The 27606-nt window shown below is 48.5% G+C and overlaps 1 protein-coding gene across 2 annotated transcripts in view; it reads left to right on the top strand.

Annotated features, from left to right (window-relative positions):
- LOC135057652 (uncharacterized) overlaps positions 1–27606 on the top strand; it is a 166742-nt gene that overhangs the window by 32412 nt on the left and 106724 nt on the right. The window contains exons 2-3 of one of the 2 annotated variants that reach the window (XR_010244266.1): positions 291–455; positions 6482–6575. The gene's annotated coding sequence lies outside the window, so the exon portion shown is untranslated. The remainder of the gene's footprint in view (positions 1–290; positions 456–6481; positions 6576–27606) is intronic. The other variant, XM_063963464.1, reaches the window with a different exon arrangement.

Raw genomic sequence — 27606 nt, 5'->3', positions numbered from 1 at the left:
AGTCTGAATAGGACGGCTTCACTCTCATCCTCCGAAAAATGTAATCTTTCCCCCAAAGGCAACAATAGAGGGCCATGTGTGGCATCACCAATCAGGATCCTATTGGATTCTGCCATGTGTCCTCCGTTATTCTCAATGCAAGTGTATTTTAAAAACACCAGTTATCCCACCTTATGTCCCCTAAACGGGGTAAAGAGACAACGGCTCGTGCTTAAATTGTTTCAATCTTGAGTAAGGTATCATGTTCATGTGGTGCTACTCTGTGTTTATTTGTTTCGTTTTCCCCATAGCAACCGCTTCCGTGTACTGGCCGGTTGCCATACAAACACCCCGCTCATGATGGACACGGAGGGCGACGTAACCGGAACCCGGAATTGACGTTGGCCGGAAGTGCGGGCGGCTGCTGCTCCAGGGATGGCGGCGTTTGCGAGGTGGAGACACTTCTGGGTATATAGGTGAGTAGTGTGTTTGATACTATGTTTTGTTGCTTGAGAAAGGAGTAAAATCCTACGATAGTGATAGCTTGTATTATTTGAAAAGTCCGCTGGAGTGCTGTTATATTCCTCCATATATACAAGTCATGTGAGTTGTGCACCGCGGCAGATGAATACAGTATTGGGAGTGCCGGTCACAATATACATATAGATAGATAGATAGATAGATAGATAGATAGATAGATAGATAGATAGATAGATAGATAGATATAGTTTTCCGTATAGTCCACACTCTAGCCTTGTTTGATAACTGCTGGGGTCACATCCATTTATAGACCTATCCATTCCGATACAATATTAAAGATATCAGGAGCACTCACCAGTCTTCTTAAGCCTTTTATTATCTTAACATCAGAAAATCAGGGACAGAGAAAATCATGATACCCCTATGCTGATTTTCTAATGTTAAGATAATAAAAGGCTTAAGAATACTGGTGAGTCCTCCTGATATCTTTGATTTTATATATATATATATATATATATATATAAAATCAATATTTTCTTTTGTATATAACGTTATACTGTATATGTTAGCACATTCATTGGTGGGCATATAGTGTTCCCCTTTGTTCTTGGTATGGCACAATGTGAATGTCGACAGTGTGTCATCATTGTAATTTTTGTGCATTTAATCCCTAACCCAGCCCTAACCACAGCCTAACAGGAGCTTAACCATAACTCTGATTTGAGGTACGTGGTGTTTGCAGGAGAGGTCTGGCCATGGTATGCTAATATGTACATAGACAATTGTCTCTACACTTGGTTTCGTATGTACAGCAAATGACAACGTCTGATTGTTCACATCTTTATTGTTATAATCCATTTTGCCATGATCCCTATATCTCCTCTCAGAGCTTTTCTGTAAGTCTTTCTGTGATTGGATGATTCTCTCACAATACGGGATCCGAATAGGATCCTGATAGTCGGGATCCTGGCAGTTGAAATACTGACACCAGAATCCCAACAACTGTTCAGAATGCATGCGACGGCATCCCGAATGGGATCACAATCCGGGCGCTGGCATCCCGAAAGCCGGCATCCCAAACGAGTGACTGCTGGGCCACCGGAGAAGTAAGCTGTGTGGTTTACGGGGTCAGGGGGGGAAGGTTAGTAAACTTACCCGTCCACCGTCAGGATTCTAACCATTGGGATGCCGCGGTCGGTATTCTAACCGCCTGCATTCCGGCATTTCAGCCCCAACCTCAAATACAATACAGTACCTTGGTGGAGAGAGGCTTTTTACAAGGTATATGTGCAACCTTATAACTTGTGAGAAGAATTTGATATTAGGGAATGGCCATGTCTGCACAGGGCTAAAACATGTGACACAGAGAAAGCAAAGTGGTGCCAGACACCACACATCTATTCAATGTCTGCATAAAGGTGAATAGCATGTAACTGTATCTCAGTGACGTGCGGTGGGGTGAGTGAGGTGAGGCAGAACCTTTCCTGTCATACTATCGTTTGCACCAGAGTTTTGACTGTATAAAGTATATGAAAAATACAAAGAATTTGTTTGAAATATCTTCTCTGCATTATTCTAATCATTTTTATAGCCAACTCTCTGGAGTAAAAAGTCTATGACAGCTGAGGCAGTGCCTCCCTGCTTATCTTTTCCGCACATCTCTGATCAAAACTCACCAAATTTCCAGGAGTTTCTACTGCTGCACCTGTGTTTAATGCCCAGATGTACACTTTGGCTCATATATTGCTCTGGTGCTAGCCAGTGCCTCCTGAGCCATTTAGCTCACCGCATGTACAAACAAGCAAGTACAAGTCCCTTTAAAGTCTGAGCTTTCATACAAGACAACGTAAAGCCACAGCATTGACGTCAGACGTCTGCACAAGACATTTTGAGTTCAGTTTTGAAACCTGGTTTTCTTCCACTAGTGTCTTTCACAATGTAAGCATGGTCCTGTGTACTGTGAGACCGACAAATACAGCTATAGATGGCCATGTTGACATAGATTCATTAGTTAAGAATTGTTTATTTGTGTGGTACCCCAGGAAACCACTAAACTGTATGTTCCTTTCTCAGAGCTAATGTGACATCAGAGAAAGGGTTACTGACCTTTGTCTTTGTGCATAATACAAACCTCTCCAAGCTCTAGGTATTACCTTTTACACAAGGTTTAGAATATATTTTCTGATTACCAAACTAACGTAAAAACAAACAAACAATGTAACTCTTCTTACTTCAATATGAAGTATGAGAGGAAAAGTGCAATAGGCAGGGACGAGGAGAGCGGGGTCAATGTCGGGAAATGTAGGGGGAGTGGCCTAATTGTGGTCCGATCGAGGCGATGGTAGTGGTGGGGAAATCAGTGCGATTACTAATAAAGGGTTTGGGGACCTCCATTTTCAGTGACTAGTAAAGTATTAGGCTACATCTGCACCACATACCAAATGGTGTAGAGTACTTTGGGGCCTATTTACCAGTAAGTGGTAACCACTTGTATATATTGCTAGAAGCCTTGCCGGCACTGTTAGGTATCTGTGAGAGGCAGAAAACCATTACCTAAGAGCAGGGCTTCCCTGGCAAGTAAAAGGAAAAATGGAACACAAACTACCTCAAGACTACCAATAATGTTACAATAATGTTACAGCCTCATCTCTATTAGGGGCAGATTTATTAACATTTTGTTTACTAAAATAATGTGAAAAAGGATGTTTTCACACCTTTTTCACATTATTTTAGTATCACCTGAATGTTTTAAAGGGCTTTCGTAGTAGTAACCAGATCAAATTTCCCATACTTATAATGGGAAATGCGATCTGGCCGAATATATATAAAAAACTGTAAAAAGAATACCACAGTCAGCTGGCATAATTGCAGAGCTCACTGCAGATCCCATACTTCTGCACAGCTTTCTCTGCCCTAGGCAGGGACCTGGCCAGTGTGATCACTATGTAACAAAATATTTTTGTTTTCATTTTATTTTAAATATACTTACAACCACTAGTGATCAGTGCTCCAGTGCTCTCCTCCGACTCCGGTCAGGGTCGAACTGGCCCACAGGGGTACCAGGGAAACCACCGGTAGGCCCCACTGCCTGAGGGCCCACTCCTTCCTCTAGGGATCAGGTTCCAGACTGTGCATTTGTATTATACATGGTAGATATGTTGCATTACACTGCATTAAACTATTGTGTATTTCAAGCCCCTGTGGAGGCTGGCCACACCCCCTTTGTAGGCTGGCCACACCCCTAAGTATAGGCCCCTATCACTGCATTACCCCGGTGGACCCTTCATGCCCCAGTCCGACACTGGCTCCGGTTATGTGATCTCTGGCACCTGCACAGTGACCGAAGCTAGAGGAGCGCACCAGAGCACCAATCACTGGGTAGGTATGCGGGGAAGGGGGATTAGTGGTGTGCGGGGGGGGGGGGGGATAGTTGCAATGGGTAGGGGGTGCCGGTGGTGGCTGTAGCAACTGTGATGTCGACAGCGGGGCATGCAGAGCCATTGCTCATGGTATTTTTTACGAAAATTCATACTCGCCCATATTGTGGCAGCCATCTCGGCAAGGCAGGGGGCGTTGTGCAGCACAGTGGGGGTGTGGCAATGGCTGCTGCTGCTGGGTAGGGGCGGGGGCGTGTCCGCAAATTACCATCATCGTGGACCCGCCCCCACCACCCAAGGCATTGTGCGGCAAGGGGGCGGAGCCACAATGAAGCAAATCACTTCATATGTCCCCCTTGGTTGCGGGAGGAATGAGTGGTGGCGGGGGATTGCGGGCAGGTGGTGGCGGGCCGGGAGATTTGCCCACCCTTACGGGTGGCCGGGAGCGCCACCCGTTTTTGGGGAGCCTACCTACCATCCCAGGAGAGTAGGCAAATATGCGAAAAATACCCCGATAAGACTGTGGAGTGGCATCGCAGGAACAGAACTTTCTTGTTAACTCTGTCCCTGCATGCGATTATTGATACATCCATTCATTGCGGATTCACATCAGCATCCTCAGATGTGGATGGGGTTAAATTGGTCCTTTAATATGAGATTTTAGGGTATATGTAATGTAGGCATCAGTGAGTTCCCAGCAAGTCTGCCCAATGTGTTTAAGGGTAAGTCATTTAAAATGCAAATCTAGGTTTGTCTTGTAAATGATTGCCCCTTTTTAAAATTCGGGCAGACTCGCCGGAACTTAGCGATACCTGCATCTCACAAACTATTACATTTATCCCATTGTGTGATTTAATAAGTCTTCCTTATCTGGCTAAAAGGCATAAAAGAAGCAACAATGGTGTATATAATGCTGTATAATTGCAATCCTAAATGGACTGTAAATACTATATTCTAGCTAATATAGTAAAATTGGTATCCGGTCTATAGATCTACACTAAAAAGGTCTACAGTCAATAGGTCAACCACTAATGGCCGACATGCTTTAGGTCAACAGGGTCAAAAGGTCAACACTGTCAAAAGGTCGACATGTAAAAGGTAGACAGTTCAAAAGGTCGACAGGTTCAAATGGTTGACAGCTTCAAAAGAGCGATGTGACAATGGTCAACACACATATGGTCGCAACAAGGTTTTATCTTTCATTTTTTTTCATTCAACTTTTTCTTACTTTACCATCCATGTGGAGTACGATTGGGAAGCATGATTGCCCGAAGCATGGCGAGTGAAGTGGTACACTAATGGGGGCTGACCTTTTTTGTGTTGACCATTTCCAAGTCAACCTTTTGGCCTTCTCGACCTTTTGTACTGTTTACCTATTCCATGTTAACCTTTTGATCCTTTCAACCTTTTGACCCTGTCAGCCTAATGCATGTCGACCATTAGTGGAGATCTAATGATCCACACCCAGTAAAATTATTTGTCTACTTTTACTCTAGCATTGTGGCAAAAAAACAGACAATATATACTTGAGCTCAGTGTGCATGGAGCAGTAAGGGATAATTATACTAAGACTCGTGTTTGGTCCGAGCTGAAACACGATGACCATCGCAGGTATATGTGAGAGTTTTTCTAGACCAAGCACTCAAATTTACGAAGAATTATGTTTGACAGAATCATGTTTCCTAATGGAGTACGGATGGAGTCACACTAATCGTGGCTCTGTTTGCGACTAGGTGCGCTCGTCGAGGACCACTGGGAACAAACGGGGCGCACGTGCATTGTAGATGTGCACACGCCCCATTCAAAGGGAATGGGAGCATCTCTGTATGATTGGCACACCGCGCGCCCCCATCTGCTATTCAACCACGCTCAGTGAGCATGGCTCCATCTGTATGCCAGAGGGTCCCAAACTTGGTCCTCAAGGCACCCTAACAGTCCAGGTTTTAAGTATATCCTTTTGAGCTGGCCCTGGTTCAATAAACATGAGGATAAAAGTTCAGGGGTCCCCCGTATTTTTGGAACCAACACCTGACTCCACTAACAGGGAGCTAATGCTTTGGCCAGGGGACACACTTGACAGGGTAACCCGGCCAAAGCATTAACCCCACTCAATTAGTAAGCCCAGGCCGGGGATTCCTCGAGAAGTGAGGACCCCACAATAAAGGGGTCCTCTATCTCAAGTGTACACCAGCCCTGGGATGAAGCCCGCAGCTATCCCCCACACACATGGGTTGTGGTTGCAGGGTTGATAGAAGTCAGTAAAAGAAGTTTACAGGAGGACTTCAGGTCCCAGCAAACCTCCCCCGCGTGCTGGCACTTGGAGAACCATAAGTGCCGGCTCGCGGAGCATAAAGGACCCGCTGGTATGTATAGTCCCCCTGTAAAAGAAATATTAAAATAACCACAAGTCAAACACACCAACTGTGAGTTCTATTTGCAGATTCGGACGTGTCTTTCAATTCAAACCATGATTTTACTCCCATGTTTGCCTTTAGTAAATCTCAAAGTTTAAAAAAAAAGGCAAAATAACGCCGGAGAATGCAATCTCGCGCAAACATGACCGTTAGTAAATTTACCACTTAGTAATGGGTCTATTTATCATTTATGCGCTGTTAACAATTATTTTTTATAAACACTTATTGCAGCAATCGAAAATAAATGATTGCAGCTGTTTAACAAGAAGTTATCACTGGAGGAACGGAGTGGTGCTCAGCTGTGCAGTGATCCTGGCAGGCAACGGTGAGAATAATGTAAATAACCTTACAAAGATTCCTCCTCAGTCTGTTGCAGTTATGTTAGTTTTATTCTGGTGTCAGAAGATGATTAGTGCTCTGATAATGACATAACTAGGGTGAAATTAGAAAACAGGAAGGAAGAACACCACTGTTCAATCACTGTCTTACAGACGCTAATAGAATCCTGTGGTTAATGAATGGCGTATGTAGCTTAAACTTTCTTTTGTAAACAGTGACCACATACACACATCATCACCACCATCATCTAGAGGTGGCTCTTCTGCTTCTTATTTACAATTAGTGAGTAAAGAGGAAATATATATTTTTTTTAAATTCTAAATGTGGGTTACAATGATCATTTTTCATTTAGATTTGTTTTCCAGTTCAAATTGTGAAATACGTAGCACTGGTAAAAAACAAAAAACAAAAAAAAACAACAACAATGAATACAAAATACATGATCTGTGACATATTATAGGGGTCAGCTGTGGATTGGGCAACCTGTGACTCTCCAGCTGTTGAGGAAAGTTCTAGCAACAGCCAGACTTCATAGGACCTGCTATGAGCCCCACAACAGCTGGATCTCCACAGATTGCTTGCCTATCAGTTGTTTACACTTTACTGTATTTTCTAATAAGACTCTTTAAAACACGGATATGGCACATAAGTAGAAAGTGCCAGTTTCAGACTTCATTATAGAGATGTGCACTTGAAATTTTTCGGGTTTTGGTTTTGGGTTCGGTTCCGCGGCCGTGTTTTGGGTTCGACCGCGTTTTGGCAAAACCTCACCGAATTTTTTTTGTCGGATTCGGGTGTGTTTTGGATTCGGGTGTTTTTTTCAAAAAACCCTAAAAAACAGCTTAAATCATAGAATTTGGGGGTCATTTTGATCCCAAAGTATTATTAACCTCAAAAACCATAATTTCCACTCATTTTCAGTCTATTCTGAACACCTCACACCTCACAATATTATTTTTAGACCTAAAATTTGCACCGAGGTCGCTGGATGACTAAGCTAAGCGACCCTAGTGGCCGTCACAAACACCTGGCCCATCTAGGAGTGGCACTGCAGTGTCACGCAGGATGGCCCTTCCAAAAAACACTCCCCAAACAGCACATGACGCAAAGAAAAAAAGAGGCGCAATGAGGTAGCTGTGTGAGTAAGCTAAGCGACCCTAGTGGCCGACACAAACACCTGGCCCATCTAGGAGTGTCACTGCAGTGTCACGCAGGATGGCCCTTCCAAAAAACACTCCCCAAACAGCACATGACGCAAAGAAAAAAAGAGGCGCAATGAGGTAGCTGTGTGAGTAAGCTAAGCGACCCTAGTGGCCGACACAAACACCTGGCCCATCTAGGAGTGGCACTGCAGTGTCACGCAGGATGGCCCTTCCAAAAAACACTCCCCAAACAGCACATGACGCAAAGAAAAAAAGAGGCGCAATGAGGTAGCTGTGTGAGTAAGCTAAGCGACCCTAGTGGCCGACACAAACACCTAGCCCATCTAGGAGTGGCACTGCAGTGTCACGCAGGATGGCCCTTCCAAAAAACACTCCCCAAACAGCACATGACGCAAAGAAAAAAAGAGGCGCAATGAGGTAGCTGTGTGAGTAAGCTAAGCGACCCTAGTGGCCGACACAAACACCTGGCCCATCTAGGAGTGGCACTGCAGTGTCACGCAGGATGGCCCTTCCAAAAAACACTCCCCAAACAGCACATAACGCAAAGAAAAATGAAAGAAAAAAGAGGTGCAAGATGGAATTGTCCTTGGGCCCTCCCACCCACCCTTATGTTGTATAAACAGGACATGCACACTTTAACCAACCCATCATTTCAGTGACAGGGTCTGCCACACGACTGTGACTGAAATGACGGGTTGGTTTGGACCCCCACCGAAAAAGAAGCAATTAATCTCTCCTTGCACAAACTGGCTCTACAGAGGCAAGATGTCCACCTCATCATCATCCTCCGATATATCACCGTGTACATCCCGCTCCTCACAGATTATCAGTTCGTCCCCACTGGAATCCACCATCTCAGCTCCCTGTGTACTTTGTGGAGGCAATTGCTGCTGGTCAATGTCTCCACGGAGGAATTGATTATAATTCATTTTAATGAACATCATCTTCTCCACATTTTCTGGAAGTAACCTCATAAGCCGATTGCTGACAAGGTGAGCGGCGGCACTAAACACTCTTTCGGAGTACACACTTGTGGGAGGGCAACTTAGGTAGAATAAAGCCAGTTTGTGCAAGGGCCTCCAAATTGCCTCTTTTTCCTGCCAGTATACGTACGGACTGTCTGACGTGCCTACTTGGATGCGGTCACTCATATAATCCTCCACCATTCTTTCAATGGGGAGAGAATCATATGCAGTGCCAGTAGACGACATGGCCGTAATCGTTGGCAGGTCCTTCAGTCCGGACCAGATGTCAGCATCAGCAGTCGCTCCAGACTGCCCTGCATCACCGCCAGCGGGTGGGCTCGGAATTCTGAGCCATTTCCTCGCACCCCCAGTTGCGGGAGAATGTGAAGGAGGAGATGTTGACAGGTCGCGTTCCGCTTGACTTGACAATTTTCTCACCAGCAGGTCTTTGAACCCCAGCAGACTTGTGTGTGCCGGAAAGAGAGATCCAAGGTAGGTTTTAAATCTAGGATCGAGCACGGTGGCCAAAATGTAGTGCTCTGATTTCAACAGATTGACCACCCGTGAATCCTTGTTAAGCGAATTAAGGGCTCCATCCACAAGTCCCACATGCCTTGCGGAATCGCTCTGTGTTAGCTCCTCCTTTAATGTCTCCAGCTTCTTCTGCAAAAGCCTGATGAGGGGAATGACCTGACTCAGGCTGGCAGTGTCTGAACTGACTTCACGTGTGGCAAGTTCAAAGGGCAGCAGAACCTTGCACAACGTTGAAATCATTCTCCACTGCGCTTGAGACAGGTGCATTCCACCTCCTATATCGTGCTCAATTGTATAGGCTTGAATGGCCTTTTGCTGCTCCTCCAACCTCTGAAGCATATATAGGGTTGAATTCCACCTCGTTACCACTTCTTGCTTCAGATGATGGCAGGGCAGGTTCAGGCGTTTTTGGTGGTGCTCCAGTCTTCTGTACGTGGTGCCTGTACGCCGAAAGTGTCCCGCAATTCTTCTGGCCACCGACAGCATCTCTTGCACGCCCCTCTCGTTTTTTAAATAATTCTGCACCACCAAATTCAAGGTATGTGCAAAACATGGGACGTGCTGGAATTTGCCCATATTTAATGCACACACAATATTGCTGGCGTTGTCCGATGCCACAAATCCACAGGAGAGTCCAGTTGGGGTAAGCCATTCCGCAATGATCTTCCTCAGTTGCCGTAAGAGGTTTTCAGCTGTGTGCGTATTCTGGAAACCGGTGATACAAAGCGTAGCCTGCCTAGGAAAGAGTTGGCGTTTGCGAGATGCTGCTACTGGTGCCGCCGCTGCTGTCCATACATCTACCCAGTGGGCTGTCACAGTCATATAGTCCTGACCCTGCCCTGCTCCACTTGTCCACATGTCCGTGGTTAAGTGGACATTGGGTACAGCTGCATTTTTTAGGACACTGGTGACTCTTTTTCTGAGGTCTGTGTACATTTTCGGTATCGCCTGCCTAGAGAAATGGAACCTAGATGGTATTTGGTACCAGGGACACAGTAACTCCAACAATTCTCTAGTTGGCTCTGCAGTAATGATGGATACCGGAACCACGTTTCTCACCACCCAGGATGCCAAGGCCTCAGTTATCCGCTTTGCAGCAGGATGACTGCTGTGATATTTCATCTTCCTCGCAAAGGACTGTTGGACAGTCAATTGCTTGGTGGAAGTAGTAAAAGTGGTCTTACGACTTCCCCTCTGGGATGACCATCGACTCCCAGCAGCAACAACAGCAGCGCCAGCAGCAGTAGGCGTTACACGCAAGGATGCATCGGAGGAATCCCAGGCAGGAGAGGACTCGTCAGAATTGCCAGTGACATGGCCTGCAGGACTATTGGCATTCCTGGGGAAGGAGGAAATTGACACTGAGGGAGTTGGTGGGGTGGTTTGCGTGAGCTTGGTTACAAGAGGAAGGGATTTACTGGTCAGTGGACTGCTTCCGCTGTCGCCCAAAGTTTTTGAACTTGTCACTGACTTATTATGAATGCGCTGCAGGTGACGTATAAGGGAGGATGTTCCGAGGTGGTTAACGTCCTTACCCCTACTTATTACAGCTTGACAAAGGCAACACACGGCTTGACAAATGTTGTCCGCATTTCTGTTGAAATACTTCCACACCGAAGAGCTGATTTTTTTGGTATTTTCACCAGGCATGTCAATGGCCATATTCCTCCCACGGACAACAGGTGTCTCCCCGGGTGCCTGACTTAAACAAACAACCTCACCATCAGAATCCTCCTTGTCAATTTCCTCCCCAGCGCCAGCAACACCCATATCCTCCTCATCCTGGTGTACTTCAACACTGACATCTTCAATCTGACTATCAGGAACTGGACTGAGGGTGCTCCTTCCAGCACTTGCAGGGGGCGTGCAAATGGTGGAAGGCGCATGCTCTTCACGTCCAGTGTTGGGAAGGTCAGACATCGCAACCGACACAATTGGACTCTCCTTGTGGATTTGGGATTTCGAAGAACGCACAGTTCTTTGCTGTGCTTTTGCCAGCTTGAGTCTTTTCATTTTTCTAGCGAGAGGCTGAGTGCTTCCATCCTCATGTGAAGCTGAACCACTAGCCATGAACATAGGCCAGGGCCTCAGCCGTTCCTTGCCACTCCGTGTGGTAAATGGCATATTGGCAAGTTTACGCTTCTCCTCCGACAATTTTATTTTAGATTTTTGGGTCCTTTTTTTACTGATATTTGGTGTTTTGGATTTTACATGCTCTGTACTATGACATTGGGCATCGGCCTTGGCAGACGACGTTGATGGCATTTCATCGTCTCGGCCATGACTAGTGGCAGCAGCTTCAGCACGAGGTGGAAGTCGATCTTGATCTTTCCCTATTTTTGGAACCTCAACATTTTTGTTCTCCATATTTTAATAGGCACAACTAAAAGGCACCTCAGGTAATCAATGGAGATGGATGGATACTAGTATACTTATGGATGACGAGCGACTGCCGACACAGAGGTAGCTACAGCCGTAGACTACCGTACTGTGTCTGCTGCTAATATAGACTGAATGATAATGAGATAAAATTAAAATATATATATATATATCACACTAGTACTGCAGCCGGACAGGTATATATTATGTAATGACGGACCTGCTGGACACTGTCTGTCAGACTCAGCACTGCAGACTCCTAAAGTAAGCTACTAGTATCAAGAAGATAGAAAAAAAAAAAAACCACGGGTAGGTGGTATACAATTATGGATGGACGAGCGACTGCCGACACAGAGGTAGCTACAGCCGTGGACTACCGTACTGTGTCTGCTGCTAATATAGACTGGATGATAATGAGATAAAATTAAAATATATATATATATATATATATCACACTAGTACTGCAGCCGGACAGGTATATATTATGTAATGACGGACCTGCTGGACACTGTCTGTCAGACTCAGCACTGCAGACTCCTAAAGTAAGCTACTAGTATCAAGAAGATAGAAAAAAAAAAAACCACGGGTAGGTGGTATACAATTATGGATGGACGAGCGACTGCCGACACAGAGGTAGCTACAGCCGTGGACTACCGTACTGTGTCTGCTGCTAATATAGACTGGATGATAATGAGATAAAATTAAAATATATATATCACACTAGTACTGCAGCCGGACAGGTATATATTATGTAATGACGGACCTGCTGGACACTGTCTGTCAGACTCAGCACTGCAGACTCCTAAAGTAAGCTACTAGTATCAAGAAGATAGAAAAAAAAAAACCACGGGTAGGTGGTATACAATTATGGATGGACGAGCGACTGCCGACACAGAGGTAGCTACAGCCGTGGACTACCGTACTGTGTCTGCTGCTAATATAGACTGGATGATAATGAAATAAAATTAAAATATATATATATATCACACTAGTACTGCAGCCGGACAGGTATATATTACGTAATGACGGACCTGCTGGACACTGTCTGTCAGACTCAGCACTGCAGACTCCTAAAGTAAGGTACTAGTATCAAGAAGATAGAAAAAAAAAAAAACACGGGTAGGTGGTATACAATTATGGATGGACGAGCGACTGCCGACACAGAGGTAGCTACAGCCGTGGACTACCGTACTGTGTCTGCTGCTAATATAGACTGGATGATAATGAGATAAAATTAAAATATATATATATATCACACTAGTACTGCAGCCGGACAGGTATATATTATGTAATGACGGACCTGCTGGACACTGTCTGTCAGACTCAGCACTGCAGACTCCTAAAGTAAGCTACTAGTATCAAGAAGATAGAAAAAAAAAAAACCACGGGTAGGTGGTATACAATTATGGATGGACGAGCGACTGCCGACACAGAGGTAGCTACAGCCGTGGACTACCGTACTGTGTCTGCTGCTAATATAGACTGGATGATAATGAGATAAAATTAAAATATATATATATATCACACTAGTACTGCAGCCGGACAGGTATATATTATGTAATGACGGACCTGCTGGACACTGTCTGCAGAATGCGTTTATAAAAACACCACACGACGAGTGTTTAACTTTTTCAGGCAGACAATCACAATATACTGGTGGTCAGCAGACAATCACATTACTGGTGGTCAGTGGTCACTGGTCAGTCACACTGGCAGTGGCACTCTGGCAGCAAAAGTGTGCACTGTACTTAAAATATGTACTCCTGCTATAACTGCTCCCCAGTCTCCCCCACAATTAAGCTGTGTGAGCAGTGAGCACTCAGCACAGTCAGATAATGATATACAGTATTACATATGATGCAGCACACTGGGCTGAGCACAGATATGGTATGTGTGACTGTGTCACACTGTGTATCGTTTTTTTTCAGGCAGAGAACGGATTAATTAAACTGGTGGTCACTGGTCACACTATCAGCAGCAAGTAGTACTCCTCCTAATAATATGCTCCCCAAAATTAGTGTCTCTCTCTAGTACTCTAGTCTAAACGGAGAGGACGCCAGCCACGTCCTCTCCCTATCAATCTCAATGCACGTGTGAAAAATGGCGGCGACGCGCGGCTCCTTATATAGAATCCGAGTCTCGCGATAGAATCCGAGCCTCGCGAGAATCCGACAGCGGGATGATGACGTTCGGGCGCGCTCGGGTTAACCGAGCAAGGCGGGAAGATCCGAGTCGCTCGGCCCCGTGTAAAAAAACCTGAAGTTCGGGCGGGTTCGGATTCCGAGGAACCGAACCCGCTCATCACTACTTCATTAGAGCAGTGCTTCCAAGTCCTCCTATTACCATGAATTATTGTACAACATGTATAAGTGCAGTACCCTGAATAAATGTGGATGGAATAACACAGATCTGACATAACCTTATTGTACTGTCATCCTCTGAGACTAACTATTAAGGTCTGTATATACTGTCAAGATGGCAACTGTGCAGTCAGCTCCAGGTCACTCGCAACACATGGCACTGTCTCAGAGTGGCCCTGTCTCCTGGGTGACTGTGTACAGCATTAACACCTAGGTGCTTGTTCACTCCAACAGCCTTATTGTAATCATGCCTCCAAATATTCTTCAGGAAATGTCAGTAGGATGAAGTAGGCCATGGAAGTTGACTCCAGGCCAAACTGGTTAGGCAAATATGGTGCACATCAATGGTAGTTATAGTGGATGCAGACACAGTGTCAGACAAAGGCATGACGGGCCCACCGGGGGAAGGCAGTGGTAGGAGTCCATAGATCTTGGCTAACATTACAGAATTAATTGCTGGGCTCCTTGATTAATATATACAGTATAGTAAATACTGCTAGTGTATGCATAATGATGTACTATATTAATAACAGCAATGTACTGTAGAAAATACACCTAGTCAGTGGTGTAACTAGAACGTGCCTTCGGTGCGTGCGCCACAATAGGGGGCATGGCCTCACTGAAATGGGCATAACTTTGCATAAAGGGGCGTGGCATTGCAGGAAAAGACTACCTTATACCCCAGTTTTGCAACCTGCACGCCCAGACGTTGGCCACCACAGGAAAGAAATAATCCTGATTCATGCCCCTTACATTATTTGTCATTTTTCCTCCTTATAGTAATGACCTGTATACATTATTCCACATACTGCAATGGCCCTTAGACATTATGCCACACCCAATAATGCCCATGACACAATATGCCACGCACCATAATGCCCCCGACACATTATGCCACACACCGTAATGCCTGTAACACATTATACCACACACCGTAATGCCTGTAACACATTATACCACGCATTGCAATGCCTGTTATACATCATGCTACACACTGCAATGCCCCTAATACATTATAGCACATACGATGCCTGTGAAACATTATGACACACACCGCAACATCCGTGATACATTATGCTACACACTGCAATGACCCTTAGACATTGTACCACATACCACAATGCCCGTGATATAGTATACCACACACTGTAATGCCTGTGACACATACCACATTGCCCGTTATACCTTATGCCACACACCGCAATGCCCGTTATGCATTATGCCACACACTGCAATGCCCCAGAGACATTATACCACATACCACAATGCCCGTGATATAGTATGCCACACACCGTAATGCCTGTGACACATTATGACACACACCGCAATGCCCATTACACATTAAGCCCTATAGTAAGACTTCTAATTACTTTTAAATTACCTGCTCGTTGCCAGAGGTTTCATGCTCTTGGTTCCATGCACGGTGCCAGGGGTTTTCATGCTCATGGTGTCATGCTCGTTGCCAGGGGTTTAATGCACTAGGTGTTATGCTTGTTGCCAGAGGTATCATGTGCTCGGTTTCAAGCTTGCTGCCAGGGGGTAATATTCGTTGCCAGGGGTTTCATGCACTGGGTGTCATGCTCGTTGCTAGGGGGTAATGCTTGTTGCCAGGGATTTCATGAGCTGGGTTTTGTGCTTGTAACCAGGGGGTAATGCTTGTTGCTAGGGCAGTGCTCCCAGTGCCAAATATGCCCCCAGTGCCAGATATTCCCCCACAGTGCCAGATACACATATGTCCCCCCTAGTGCCAGCTACACACATACCCCCAGTGCCAAATATGCCCCCCCCAGTGCCAGGTACACATATACCTCCAGTGGCAAATATGGCCCCCCCCCCTCCCCCAGTGCCAGGTACACATATACCCCCAGTGCCAAATATGTCCCCCAGTGTCAGGTACACATATACCCCCAGTGCCAAGTACACATATGCCCCCAGTGCCAAATATGCTCCCCCAGTGCCAGCTACACACATTCCCCCAGTGCCAAATATGCCCCCCCAGTGCCAGGTACACATATACCCCCAGTGCCAAATATGCCCCCCCCCCCAGTGCCAGGTACACATATACCCCCAGTGCCAAGTATGCCCCCCCAGTGTCAGGTACACATATACCCCCAGTGCCAAGAACACATATACCCCCAGTGCCAAATATGCCCCCCCAGTGCCAGGTACACATATACCCCCAGTGCCAAGTATGCCCCCCAGTGCCAGGTACACATATACCCCCAGTGCCAAGTACACATATATACGCCCAGTGCCAAATATGCCCCCCCCCCCAGTGCCAGGTACACATATACCCCCAGTGCCAAATATGCCCCCCCAGTGCCAGGTACACACCCTCCTCGTGCTCTCCGGGCTGCCACTGCTGTGAATTTTGGGAATAAGCCGGAGGGGCGGGAGGGCATAGCGTGCGCCTCTCCTGTGTATCCCTCCTGTGTCTCCAGCGGCGTGTCTGTCAAATGAAGTGCCGGTTCGTGAGCCAATCAGAGCTCACAAACCGGCACTTCATTTAACAGACACGCCACTGCCGCCGGAGACACACCGGCTCCTTCCCAAAACAGCAGCAATCAGTGGCGGCGGCGGCGCCCCCACAGCCCTGCGCCCCCAAGCCACCGCAGTGGCTGCGGGGGCAGTAGTTACGCCAGTGCACCTAGTCCTGTGCAGTATAATGTAACATACTGTATTTATAATGTATAATTCAAGAGCACAATCTGGAATTTGATCCCAAAAGGACTGTGCCTGAGTGGGCATATCCACCTCATCCAGGGTCTTTCTGGATCAGCCATTCTATGGTCAGGAGGCCTGGGTAATTAGATACTGTGGCTCAGATTTATCAAGCCTTGGAGAGTGATAAATAGCACGGTGATAAAGTACCAACCAATCATCTCCTAACTGTCATTTTTCAAACACTGCAATTTATCACTCTCCAAGGCTTGATAAATCTGGGCCTGCATGTGAAGTAACAAGTCCTGGTATCTATCAAGTTCCAGTTAGTCCACATCTGGCCAGTTAGTAATAGTATCACAAGGGTCTCTGTAGGTTCTAAGGCAGGGGTGGGGAGCCTCCGGCCCGCGGGCCGTATAAGGCCCGCGAAGCCGTTTGCTCCGGCCCACCCGCTTCTCTGTGAGACACGTCGCCGCTCAGTCCGGCGGCAGCGTGTCTCAGCTGTCAGGACAGGGACTCAGGAGGAGAGCGCGGCGGATGGCAGCGGCGGCGTGTAGGACTAGAAACCAGCCGCCGGTTCGTGAACCAATCAGAGCTCACGGACCGGCAGCCAATCAGGAGCCGCGGCTGCCGGTCCGCGAGCTCTGGTTGGCTCTCGAACCGGCGGCTGGTTTCAAGTCCTACACGCCGCCGCCCAACATAGCCACGCTCTCCTACGTGTCCCGCTGAAAGAAGCAGCGGTAAGCAGCACAGGGGAGGGGGGGTGGCATCTGTATACCTGGCACTGTGAGAGGCAATTGTATACCTGGCACTGTGGGGGGCATCTGTATACCTGGCACTGTGGGGGGCATCTGTATACCTGGCACTGTGGGGGCCATCTGTATACCTGGCACTGTGGGGGCCATCTGTATACCTGGCACTGTGAGGGGCATTTGTATACCTGGCACTGTGGGGGCATCTGTATACCTGGCACTGTGGGGGCATCTGTATACCTGGCACTGTGGGGGCATCTGTATACCTGGGACTGTGAGGGGAATTTGTATACCTGGCACTGTGAGGGGCATTTGTATACCTGGCATTGTGGGGGGCATCTGTATACCTGGCACTGTGAGGGGCATTTGTATACCTGGCACTGTGGGGGCATCTGTATACCTGGTACTGTGGGGAGGCATCTGTATACCTGGCACTGTGGGGGCATCTGTATACCTGGCACTGTGAGGGGAATTTGTATACCTGGCACTCTGGGGGGAATTTGTATACCTGGCACTGTGAGGGCATCTGTATACCTGGCACCGTGGGGGGCATTTGTATACCTGGCACTGCGGGGGCATTTGTATACCTGGCACTGTGGGGGCATCTGTATACCTGGCACTGTGGGGGCATCTGTATACCTGGCACTGTGAGGGGCATTTGTATACCTGGCACTGTGGGGGCATTTGTATACCTGGCACTGTGGGGGCAATTGTGGATCTGGCACTGCACTATTGGGGGCATATGTGTATCACGTCCCATTTTAATTGGCCACATTTGGCCCATTTTTTTGGTGCGCGCGCCTCCTGCGCGCACACACAGTGCCTCTAAGGGGCAGACCTACTGGGGGGCAGGGTAATTTTTTAAGTTGAGAATTTTTGTATGGCCCCCGAAGGATTTTTATAAATATCCAAATGGCCCTCGGTAGAAAAAAGGTTCCCCACCCCTGTTCTAAGGGATCTGAATCCAACTCCAATTGAAGATTATTTAGCCACATTTTTTTTAAATGTTAGGGAACACAAGAGTGGAAGTGGCAGAATAAACTTAAGAAGAAAAGCAGCTATTTGGACGTAAAACATATTTCCTTACCATAATCAATGTTATGTTCCTTGTTTGCATTTACTTACCAGAGCATAGGAGTGAACCGGCCCACATCTCTCCTAGTTTCTGTACACAGTGAAAAAACAGAAAAACATACAATATGTCAAATAACTACCATATGGCTAATATATTATGAACAATGTTATTTCTGCTAAACTCTCATAATGTGTAACCAGTGGTGTAACTACCGTGGGTGCAGGAGATGCAGCTGCTATGGGGCCCAGACTGCCACCAAGGCCCGCAGCTCCCCCTGCACCCAGTCACATCGCACTACATCTAAAGAACGGCCCCCGATCCACCCCACCAGGGGCCACAGGAGCCCAACAACCCCACCCACTAACGATGCAGAGATCTGAGCACACCCGCTCGCCGGAGATGTGAGCACCAACACACATGAGCCTAAAACACCCCCACTCCTGCTAACAATGCCGGGGAGATCGGAGCACGCCTCCCCATCCGCCGGATCGCTGAGCACACCTCCCTGCTGGCCGGGAATCTGAGTACCAACATACAGGAGCCTAGCACACATCCCACTAACGATGCTGGAGATCTGAGCCCCACTCCCTGCCAGAGATCTGAGCATGCTGATACCCTCCCTGCAAGCCCCGGCACCCTCCCTCCGCCATGAAGGGGGAAACAGAGCTTGGGTACATGTTCCAGGTCACAGTTCAGACCTCACACCCGACACTACTGGCGAGTCGCTCCTAGATCCCCCTGCTGCCGGTCGTCCCTTTGGCCTGTACCTGGGTCCCGCATGTGACACCATGCAGCTCACCAAAAGGTGGATCAGTGCACAGGCAGGTGAGCACCTGGGGATCCCTGTACCCACCTACACCCCACCCTCCGCTTGTGTGACCCCCTATACCCCATATCTCTGTGTGTGTGACCTCCACTACCACCCTCACCCCTGGTGTGTGAGACCCTGTACCCACCTACCCCTGTATATTTGTGTTACACACCTTGTAACCCCCATGATTGATACCCCATATCCCCCACCCCTGTATGTATGACACTCTGTACCCCACTACCCTTCCCTGAGAGTGACACACTGTACATCACTTGCCCGTGTGTGTGTGTGTGTGTGTGTGTGTGTGTGTGAGACACCATGTACCACACCCAGTGTATGATGCAGTGTACACCCCCTACCCGTGTGTGTGTGTGTGTGTGACACCCTGTAACCCTCTACCCTCCCCGCCATGTGTGACAGTGTACACCCCCTACCGCTGTGTTTGTTTTGCCTTCTCCCCAGAGGCGTAGCTAGGGTTTTCGGAGCCAAGGGCAAGATGGAAAATGGCGCCCCCCCCCCAAAAAAAAAAAAAACAACACAAAAAGAAGCATGTGCGTGCTCTGAAAAAATGGGCGTGGTCACACACCAGAAAGGGTGTGGCCACTGAAAATGGCCCACAGTGCCAGTTACATTGCCCCACAGTGCCAGATACAATGCCCCACAGTGCCAGATACATGTTCCACAGTGCCAGTTACATGCCCCACTCAGTGCCAGATACATTACCCCACAGTGCCAGATACATTGCCCCACAGTGCCAGATACATTGCCCCACAGTGCCAGTTACATGCCCCACAGTGCCAGATACATGCCCCACAGTGGCAGTTACATGCCCCACTCAGTGCCAGATACATTGCCCCACAGTGCCAGATACATTACCCCACAGTGCCAGATAAATTGCCCCACAGTGCCAGATACATGCCCCACTCAGTGCCAGATACATGTCCCACAGTGCCAGTTACATTGCCCCACAGTGCCAGACACATTGCCCCACAGTGCCATGTACATGCCCCACAGTGCCAGTTACATGCCCCACTCAGTGCCAGTTACATTGCCCCACAGTGCCAGATACATTGCCCCACAGTGTCAGATACATGCCCCACAGTGCCAGTTACATGCCCCACAGTGCCAGTTACATTGCCCCACAGTGCCAGATACATGCCCCACAGTGCCAGTTACATTGCCCCACAGTGCCAGTTACATGCCCCATTTAGTGCCAGATACATGCCCCACTCAGTGCCAGTTACATGCCCCACTCAGTGCCAGTTACATGCCCCACTCAGTGCCAGTTACATGCCCCATTTAGTGCAAGATACATGCCCCACTGTGCGCCCCCCCCCCGGTCACTCACCGCCTGTTGATGATATGTGAGGGGAGGAGAGCGCAGCGCAGCGCCTCTCCTTCCCCTCACCGCTCCAGGTCTTCGGCGGCTGTCTGGCGCCGGTTCGCTAGCCAATCAGAGCTTGCGGACCGGCAGCCAATCAGGAGCCGGTCCGCAAGCTCTGATTGGCTAACGCCGGAGACCGGACACAGCAGCGCTGCTAGGGCTTTCAGCGGCGGTGAGGGGAGGGAGAGACGGTGCGCTCTCCTCCCCTCACATTTCGGGTTGACGGGGGCGAGTGGGGCATGATGCCCTGGCCGGCGGCGGCACCCCCCTCTCCTGGGCCTGCCAAGGCGCCCAGGGCACGTGCCCCACTCGCCCTACCCTAGATACGCCTCTGCTTCTACCCACACTCTACCTGTGTGTATGTCAACCTGCACCCCCACTTTTTCAAAATTTTGCTATGGGGCCCACAAAGTTCTAGTTACACCCCTGTGTGTAACATTAATCTTTTGTTTCAAGAATGAGTTGTTTACAGCTATAAAATCTCTCCAGACTGAATTGGCCAATTCCACTTCAGACTATTCTGTCTCTGCAAAAACATTAACATAATCAGATGGAAATGTTGCTGCAATGCAGTTCATCCTGTCCTTCAACTTTTCTGCCATTGCAGAAACCTAGGGCTGGTTCTACACCTTGTGGCGCCCAGTGCGAAATTTTCTTTGCCCCCAGTAGTTGTGCCCCCTCTTTCTTTGCCCCCAGTAGTTGTGCCCCCTGTTGCTTTGCCCCCAGTAGTTGTGCCCCGTTTCTTTGCCCCAGTAGTTGTGCCCCCTCTTTCTTTGCCCCCAGTACTTGTGCCCCCTCTTTCTTTGCCCCCAGTAGTTGTGCCCCGTCTTTCTTTGCCCCCTGTCGCCGCTTACAAACACACACACCAAAAGAAAAAAAAAATACTTACCACTGCCCCGCACCTGCTTCTTGACCGCTGCTGCTGCTGCTCCGTCTGGCCGCCGGCTCCTCTCTATGGGAGAGACGTCATGACGTCTCTCCCATAGCAGCGCCGCACAGACACTAGAGGTCAATACTGACCTCTAGTGTCTGTCCCTGGAGCCGGCTGCAGCGGACGCCCACACAGCACACGGCGTCCGCTGCAGGCGTGGAGCGAGGTGCGGGTAGGCGGCGGGGCCTGCGGAGTGACTGCGGCCATGTCCCCAGGCCGCAGCGCCTCGGGCGAAGGCACTGCTTGCCCGCACCAAGAACCGCTCCTGCAGAAACCTAAGCTCATCTTCTATTTTTAAAAGCCATTAAATTCAATATTACCACTTTCACATCGCAATCACGGGTCGTATCCGGGAATTGTACACGGATCCTTCCCAGGTGCGACCCGCCACGAGACCCCTTTCAGACTGGCAATGCAACCCTCCAATATGCCAGGTCGGGTTGCCATCGGGGGCGGGAACATTCAGAGGGATGTTTGCTATCATCTTACCACCTCCAGATGATGATGTTATAAACATTCAATTGTTTTTTGGGCATCCATAGTGCAATTCTATTTATTCTCTGATTGGAGCCTATTATTTTTTTAAGTGCCTAAATAGATGGGGTATAGCCATGGATAGCGGCTTATCCCGTCTAAAGTAGTCTCCTTTCACATATTTCTGCTCACCACCTCAGGAGGCTGCAAGCTGAAGTTGTGATGCCGACAGTGGCCCTCATTCCGAGTTGTTCGCTCGCTAGCTGCTTTTAGCAGCAGTGCAAACGCTAAGCCGCCACCCTCTGGGAGTTAGCTTAGCAGAAGTGCGAACGAAAGGATCGCAGCGCTGCTACTAAAATACATTGGGGGTCATTCCGAGTTGTTCGCTCGCAAGCGGATTTTAGTAGATTTGCTCATGCTAAGCCGCCGCCTACTGGGAGTGAATCTTAGCATCTTAAAATTGCGAACAATGTATTCGCAATATTGCGATTACACACCTCGTAGCAGTTTCTGAGTAGCTCCAGACTTACTCGGCATCTGCGATCATTTCAGTGCTTGTCGTTCCTAGTTTGACGTCACAAACACACCCAGCGTTCGCCCAGACACTCCCCCGTTTCTCCGGCCACTCCTGCGTTTTTTCCGGAAACGGTAGCGTTTTTTCCCACACGCCCATAAAACGGCCTGTTTCCGCCCAGTAACACCCATTTCCTGTCAATCACATTACGATCGCCAGAACGATGAAAAAGCCGTGAGTAAAATTCCTAACTGCATAGCAAATTTACTTGGCGCAGTCGCAGCGCGGACATTGCGCATGCGCATTAAGCGGGAAATCGCTGCGATGCGAAGATTTTTACCGAGCGAACAACTCGGAATGACCCCCATTGTGCAGTTTCAGAGTAGCTGCAGACCTACTCCTACCTTGCGATGATTTCAGACTATTGAGTTCCTGTTTTGACGTCACAAACACGCCCTGCGTTCGGCCAGCCACTCTCCCGTTTCCCCAGTCACTCCTGCGTTTTTATCTGGCACGCCTGTGTTTTTACACACACTCCCCGAAAAGGGTCAGTTACCACCCAGAAACACCCACTTCCTGTCAATCACTCAACGATCAGCAGTGCGACTGAAAAGCGTCGCTAGACCTTGTGTAAAACTGCATCGCCTTTTGTGAAGGTACGTCGTGCGTGCGCACTGCGCATCATACGCATGCGCAGAAGTGACGATTTTTAGCCTGATCGCTGCGCTGCGAACGAAAGCAGCTAGCGATCAACTCGGAATGACCCCCAGTGATTGCACCTGAATGGCAGAATAATTTAATTGCTGCCATCAGGAACCACCTTGTGCCCGGTGCCTGAAAAACAATTGAATCGCCCCCCAATATGTTGGTCTCGTGAGGGAGTTGGACACTCCTTAAGGATCCTATGCCTAAAGACCACAGAGGAACATGATAAACATATATTGGTACTTATAGAGTTGTCACCCCCTAGGGAGTCGACACCTGAGTGGATGAGCTTATAGAAGAAATTGCGTGACAGTGTCAGCTCTTTACGACAGACAGTTGATGACATGAGACAGCCGGCTACTCAGCTTGTGCCTGTCCAGGGGTGCCTGTAGTTTTTCCTGTATCCGAGGAATTAAATGAAGTGTGTGATGAGGCGTGGGTTTCCCCCGATAAAAAACTGATAATTCCTAAAAGGTTATTGGCATCGTACCCTTTCCCGCCAGAGGATAGGGCACGTTGGGAAACACCCCCTAGGGTGGATAAAGTGCTCACACGCTTGTCTAAACAGGTAGCACTACCCTCTCCTGATACGGCCGCCCTAAAGGAACCTGCCGATAGAAAGCTCGAGAATATCCTAAAATGTATATACACTCACACGGGTGTTATACTGCGACCAGCAATCGCCTTAGCCTGGATGTGCAGTGCGGGCCTGGCGTGGTCGGATTCCCTGACTGAAAATATTGATACCCTAGATAGGGACAGTATATTACTGACTATAGAGCATTTGAAGGATGCATTTCTATATATGCGTGATGCACAGAGGGATATTTGCCGACTGGCATCAAGAGTTAGCGCGCTGTCCATTTCTGCAAGAAGAGGTTTATGGACGCGGCAGTGGTCAGGTGATGCGGATTCTAAAAGGCACATGGAAGTATTGCCTTATAAGGGGGAGGAGTTATTTGGGGTAGGTCTATCAGACCTGGTAGCCACGGCAACTGCTGGAAAATCCACATTTTTACCCCAGGTAGCTTCTCAACCTAAGAAGACGCCGTATTATCAGGCGCAGTCCTTTCGGCCCCATAAGGGCAAGCGGGCAAAAGGCACCTCATTTCTGCCCCGTGGCAGAGGGAGAGGAAAAAGGCTGCAACAAACAGCCAGTTCCCAGGAACAAAAGCCCTCTCCCGCCTCCGCAAAGTCCTCAGCATGACGCTGGGGCTTTACAAGCGGACTCAGGCACGGTGGGGGCCCGTCTCAAGAAGTTCAGTGCGCAGTGGGCCCACTCGCAAGTGGACCCCTGGATCCTTCAGGTGGTATCTCAGGGGTACAAATTGGAATTCGAGACGTCTCCCCCTCGCCGTTTTCTAAAGTCTGCTTTACCGACGTCTCCCTCAGACAGGGAGGCAGTATTGGAAGCCATTCACAAGCTGTATTCCCAGCAGGTGATAATCAAGGTACCCCTCCTACAACAGGGAAAGGGGTACTATTCCACACTATTTGTGGTACCGAAGCCGGACGGCTCGGTGAGACCAATTTTAAACCTAAAATCCTTGAACACTTACATACAAAGGTTCAAATTCAAGATGGAGTCACTCAGAGCAGTGATTGCAAACCTGGAAGAAGGGGACTATATGGTGTCTCTGGACATCAAAGATGCTTACCTACATGTCCCAATTTACCCTTCTCACCAAGGGTACCTCAGGTTTGTGGTACAGAACTGTCACTATCAGTTTCAGACGCTGCCGTTTGGATTGTCCACGGCACCCTGGGTCTTTACCAAGGTAATGGCCGAAATGATGATACTCCTTCGAAGGAAGGGAGTTTTAGTTTACCCTTACTTGGACGATCTCCTGATAAGGGCAAGATCCAGGGAACAGTTGGAAGTCGGGGTAGCACTATCTCAGATAGTGCTGCGCCAGCACGGTTGGATTCTCAATATTCCAAAATCGCAGCTGATCCCGACGACACGACTTCTATTCCTAGGGATGATCCTGGACACAGTCCAGAAAAGGGTGTTTCTCCCGGAGGAGAAAGCCAGGGAGTTATCCGAACTAGTCAGAAATCTCCTAAAACCAGGCCAAGTCTCAGTGCATCAATGCACAAGGGTCCTGGGAAAGATGGTGGCTTCTTACGAAGCAATCCCATTCGGCAGATTCCACGCAAAAACCTTCCAGTGGGATCTGCTAGACAAATGGTCCGGGTCGCATCTTCAGATGCATCAGCGGATAATCTTGTCACCAAGGACAAGGGTGTCTCTCCTGTGGTGGTTGCAGAGTGCTCATCTTCTAGAGGGCCGCAGATTCGGCATTCAGGACTGGGTCCTGGTGACCACGGATGCCAGCCTGAGAGGCTGGGGAGCAGTCACACAGGGAAGAAATTTCCAGGGCTTGTGGTCAAGCCTGGAGACATCACTTCACATAAATATCCTGGAGCTAAGGGCCATCTACAATGCTCTAAGCCTAGCAAGACCTCTGCTTCAAGGTCAGCCGGTGCTGATCCAGTCAGACAACATCACGGCAGTCGCCCACGTAAACAGACAGGGCGGCACAAGAAGCAGGAGGGCAATGGCAGAAGTTGCAAGGATTCTTCGCTGGGCGGAAAATCATGTGATAGCACTGTCAGCAGTGTTCATTCCGGGAGTGGACAACTGGGAAGCAGACTTCCTCAGCAGACACGACCTCCACCCGGGAGAGTGGGGACTTCACCCAGAAGTCTTCCACATGATTGTGAACCGTTGGGAAAAACCAAAGGTGGACATGATGGCGTCCCGCCTCAACAAAAAACTAGACAGGTATTGCGCCAGGTCAAGGGGCCCTCAGGCAATAGCTGTGGACGCTCTGGTAACACCGTGGGTGTACCAGTCAGTGTATGTGTTCCCTCCTCTGCCTCTCATACCCAAGGTACTGAGAATCATAAGAAGGAGAGGAGTAAGGACTATACTCGTGGCTCCGGATTGGCCAAGAAGGACTTGGTACCCGGAACTTCAAGAGATGCTCACAGAGGACCCGTGGCAACTACCTCTAAGAAAGGACCTGCTCCAGCAGGGACCCTGTCTGTTCCAAGACTTACCGCGGCTGCGTTTGACGGCATGTCGGTTGAAAGCCGGATCCTGAAGGAAAAAGGCATTCCGGATGAAGTCATCCCTACCCTGATCAAAGCTAGGAAGGATGTAACCGTACAGCATTATCACCGTATTTGGCGTAAATATGTTGCGTGGTGCGAGGCCAGGAAGGCCCCTACAGAGGAATTTCAACTGGGTCGTTTCCTGCATTTCCTGCAAACAGGACTGTCTATGGGCCTAAAATTAGGGTCCATTAAGGTTCAAATTTCGGCCCTGTCGATTTTCTTCCCTGAAAGAACTGGCTTCAGTTCCTGAAGTTCAGACGTTTGTCAAGGGGGTACTGCATATACAGCCTCCTTTTGTGCCTCCAGTGGCACCTTGGGATCTCAATGTAGTTTTGGGGTTCCTAAAATCACATTGGTTTGAACCACTCACCACTGTGGACTTAAAATATCTCACATGGAAAGTGGTAATGCTGTTGGCCCTGGCTTCAGCCAGGCGTGTCTCAGAATTGGCGGCTTTATCCTATAAAAGCCCTTACCTAATTTTTCATACGGACAGGGCAGAATTGAGGACTCGTCAGCGTTTCACTTGAACCAGCCTATTGTGGTACCTGCGGCTACTAGGGACTTGGAGGACTCCAAGTTGCTGGACGTAGTCAGGGCCCTGAAAATATATGTTTCCAGGACGGCTGGAGTCAGAAAATCTGACTCGCTGTTTATCCTGTATGCACCCAACAAGCTGGGTGCTCCTGCTTCTAATCAGACTATTGCTCGTTGGATTTGTAGTACAATTCAGCTTGCACATTCTGTGGCAGGCCTGCCACAGCCAAAATCTGTAAAAGCCCATTCCACAAGGAAGGTGGGCTCATCTTGGGTGGCTGCCCGAGGGGTCTCGGCTTTACAACTTTGCCGAGCAGCTACTTGGTCAGGGGCAAACACGTTTGCTAAATTCTACAAATTTGATACCCTGGCTGAGGAGGACCTGGAGTTCTCTCATTCGGTGCTGCAGAGTCATCCGCACTCTCCCGTCCGTTTGGGAGCTTTGGTATAATCCCCATGGTCCTTACGGAGTTCCCAGCATCCACTAGGACGTCAGAGAAAATAAGAATTTACTTACCGATAATTCTATTTCTCGTAGTCCGTAGTGGATGCTGGGCGCCCATCCCAAGTGCGGATTGTCTGCAATACTTGTACATAGTTATTGTTACAAAAATCGGGTTATTATTGTTGTGAGCCATCTTTTCAGAGG

Source organism: Pseudophryne corroboree, chromosome 3, assembly GCF_028390025.1.
Source record: "Pseudophryne corroboree isolate aPseCor3 chromosome 3, aPseCor3.hap2, whole genome shotgun sequence".
NCBI lineage: Eukaryota > Metazoa > Chordata > Amphibia > Anura > Myobatrachidae > Pseudophryne > Pseudophryne corroboree.
Note: the sequence above shows the minus strand (reverse complement) of the source record. Positions and strands in the feature narration are given on the sequence as shown.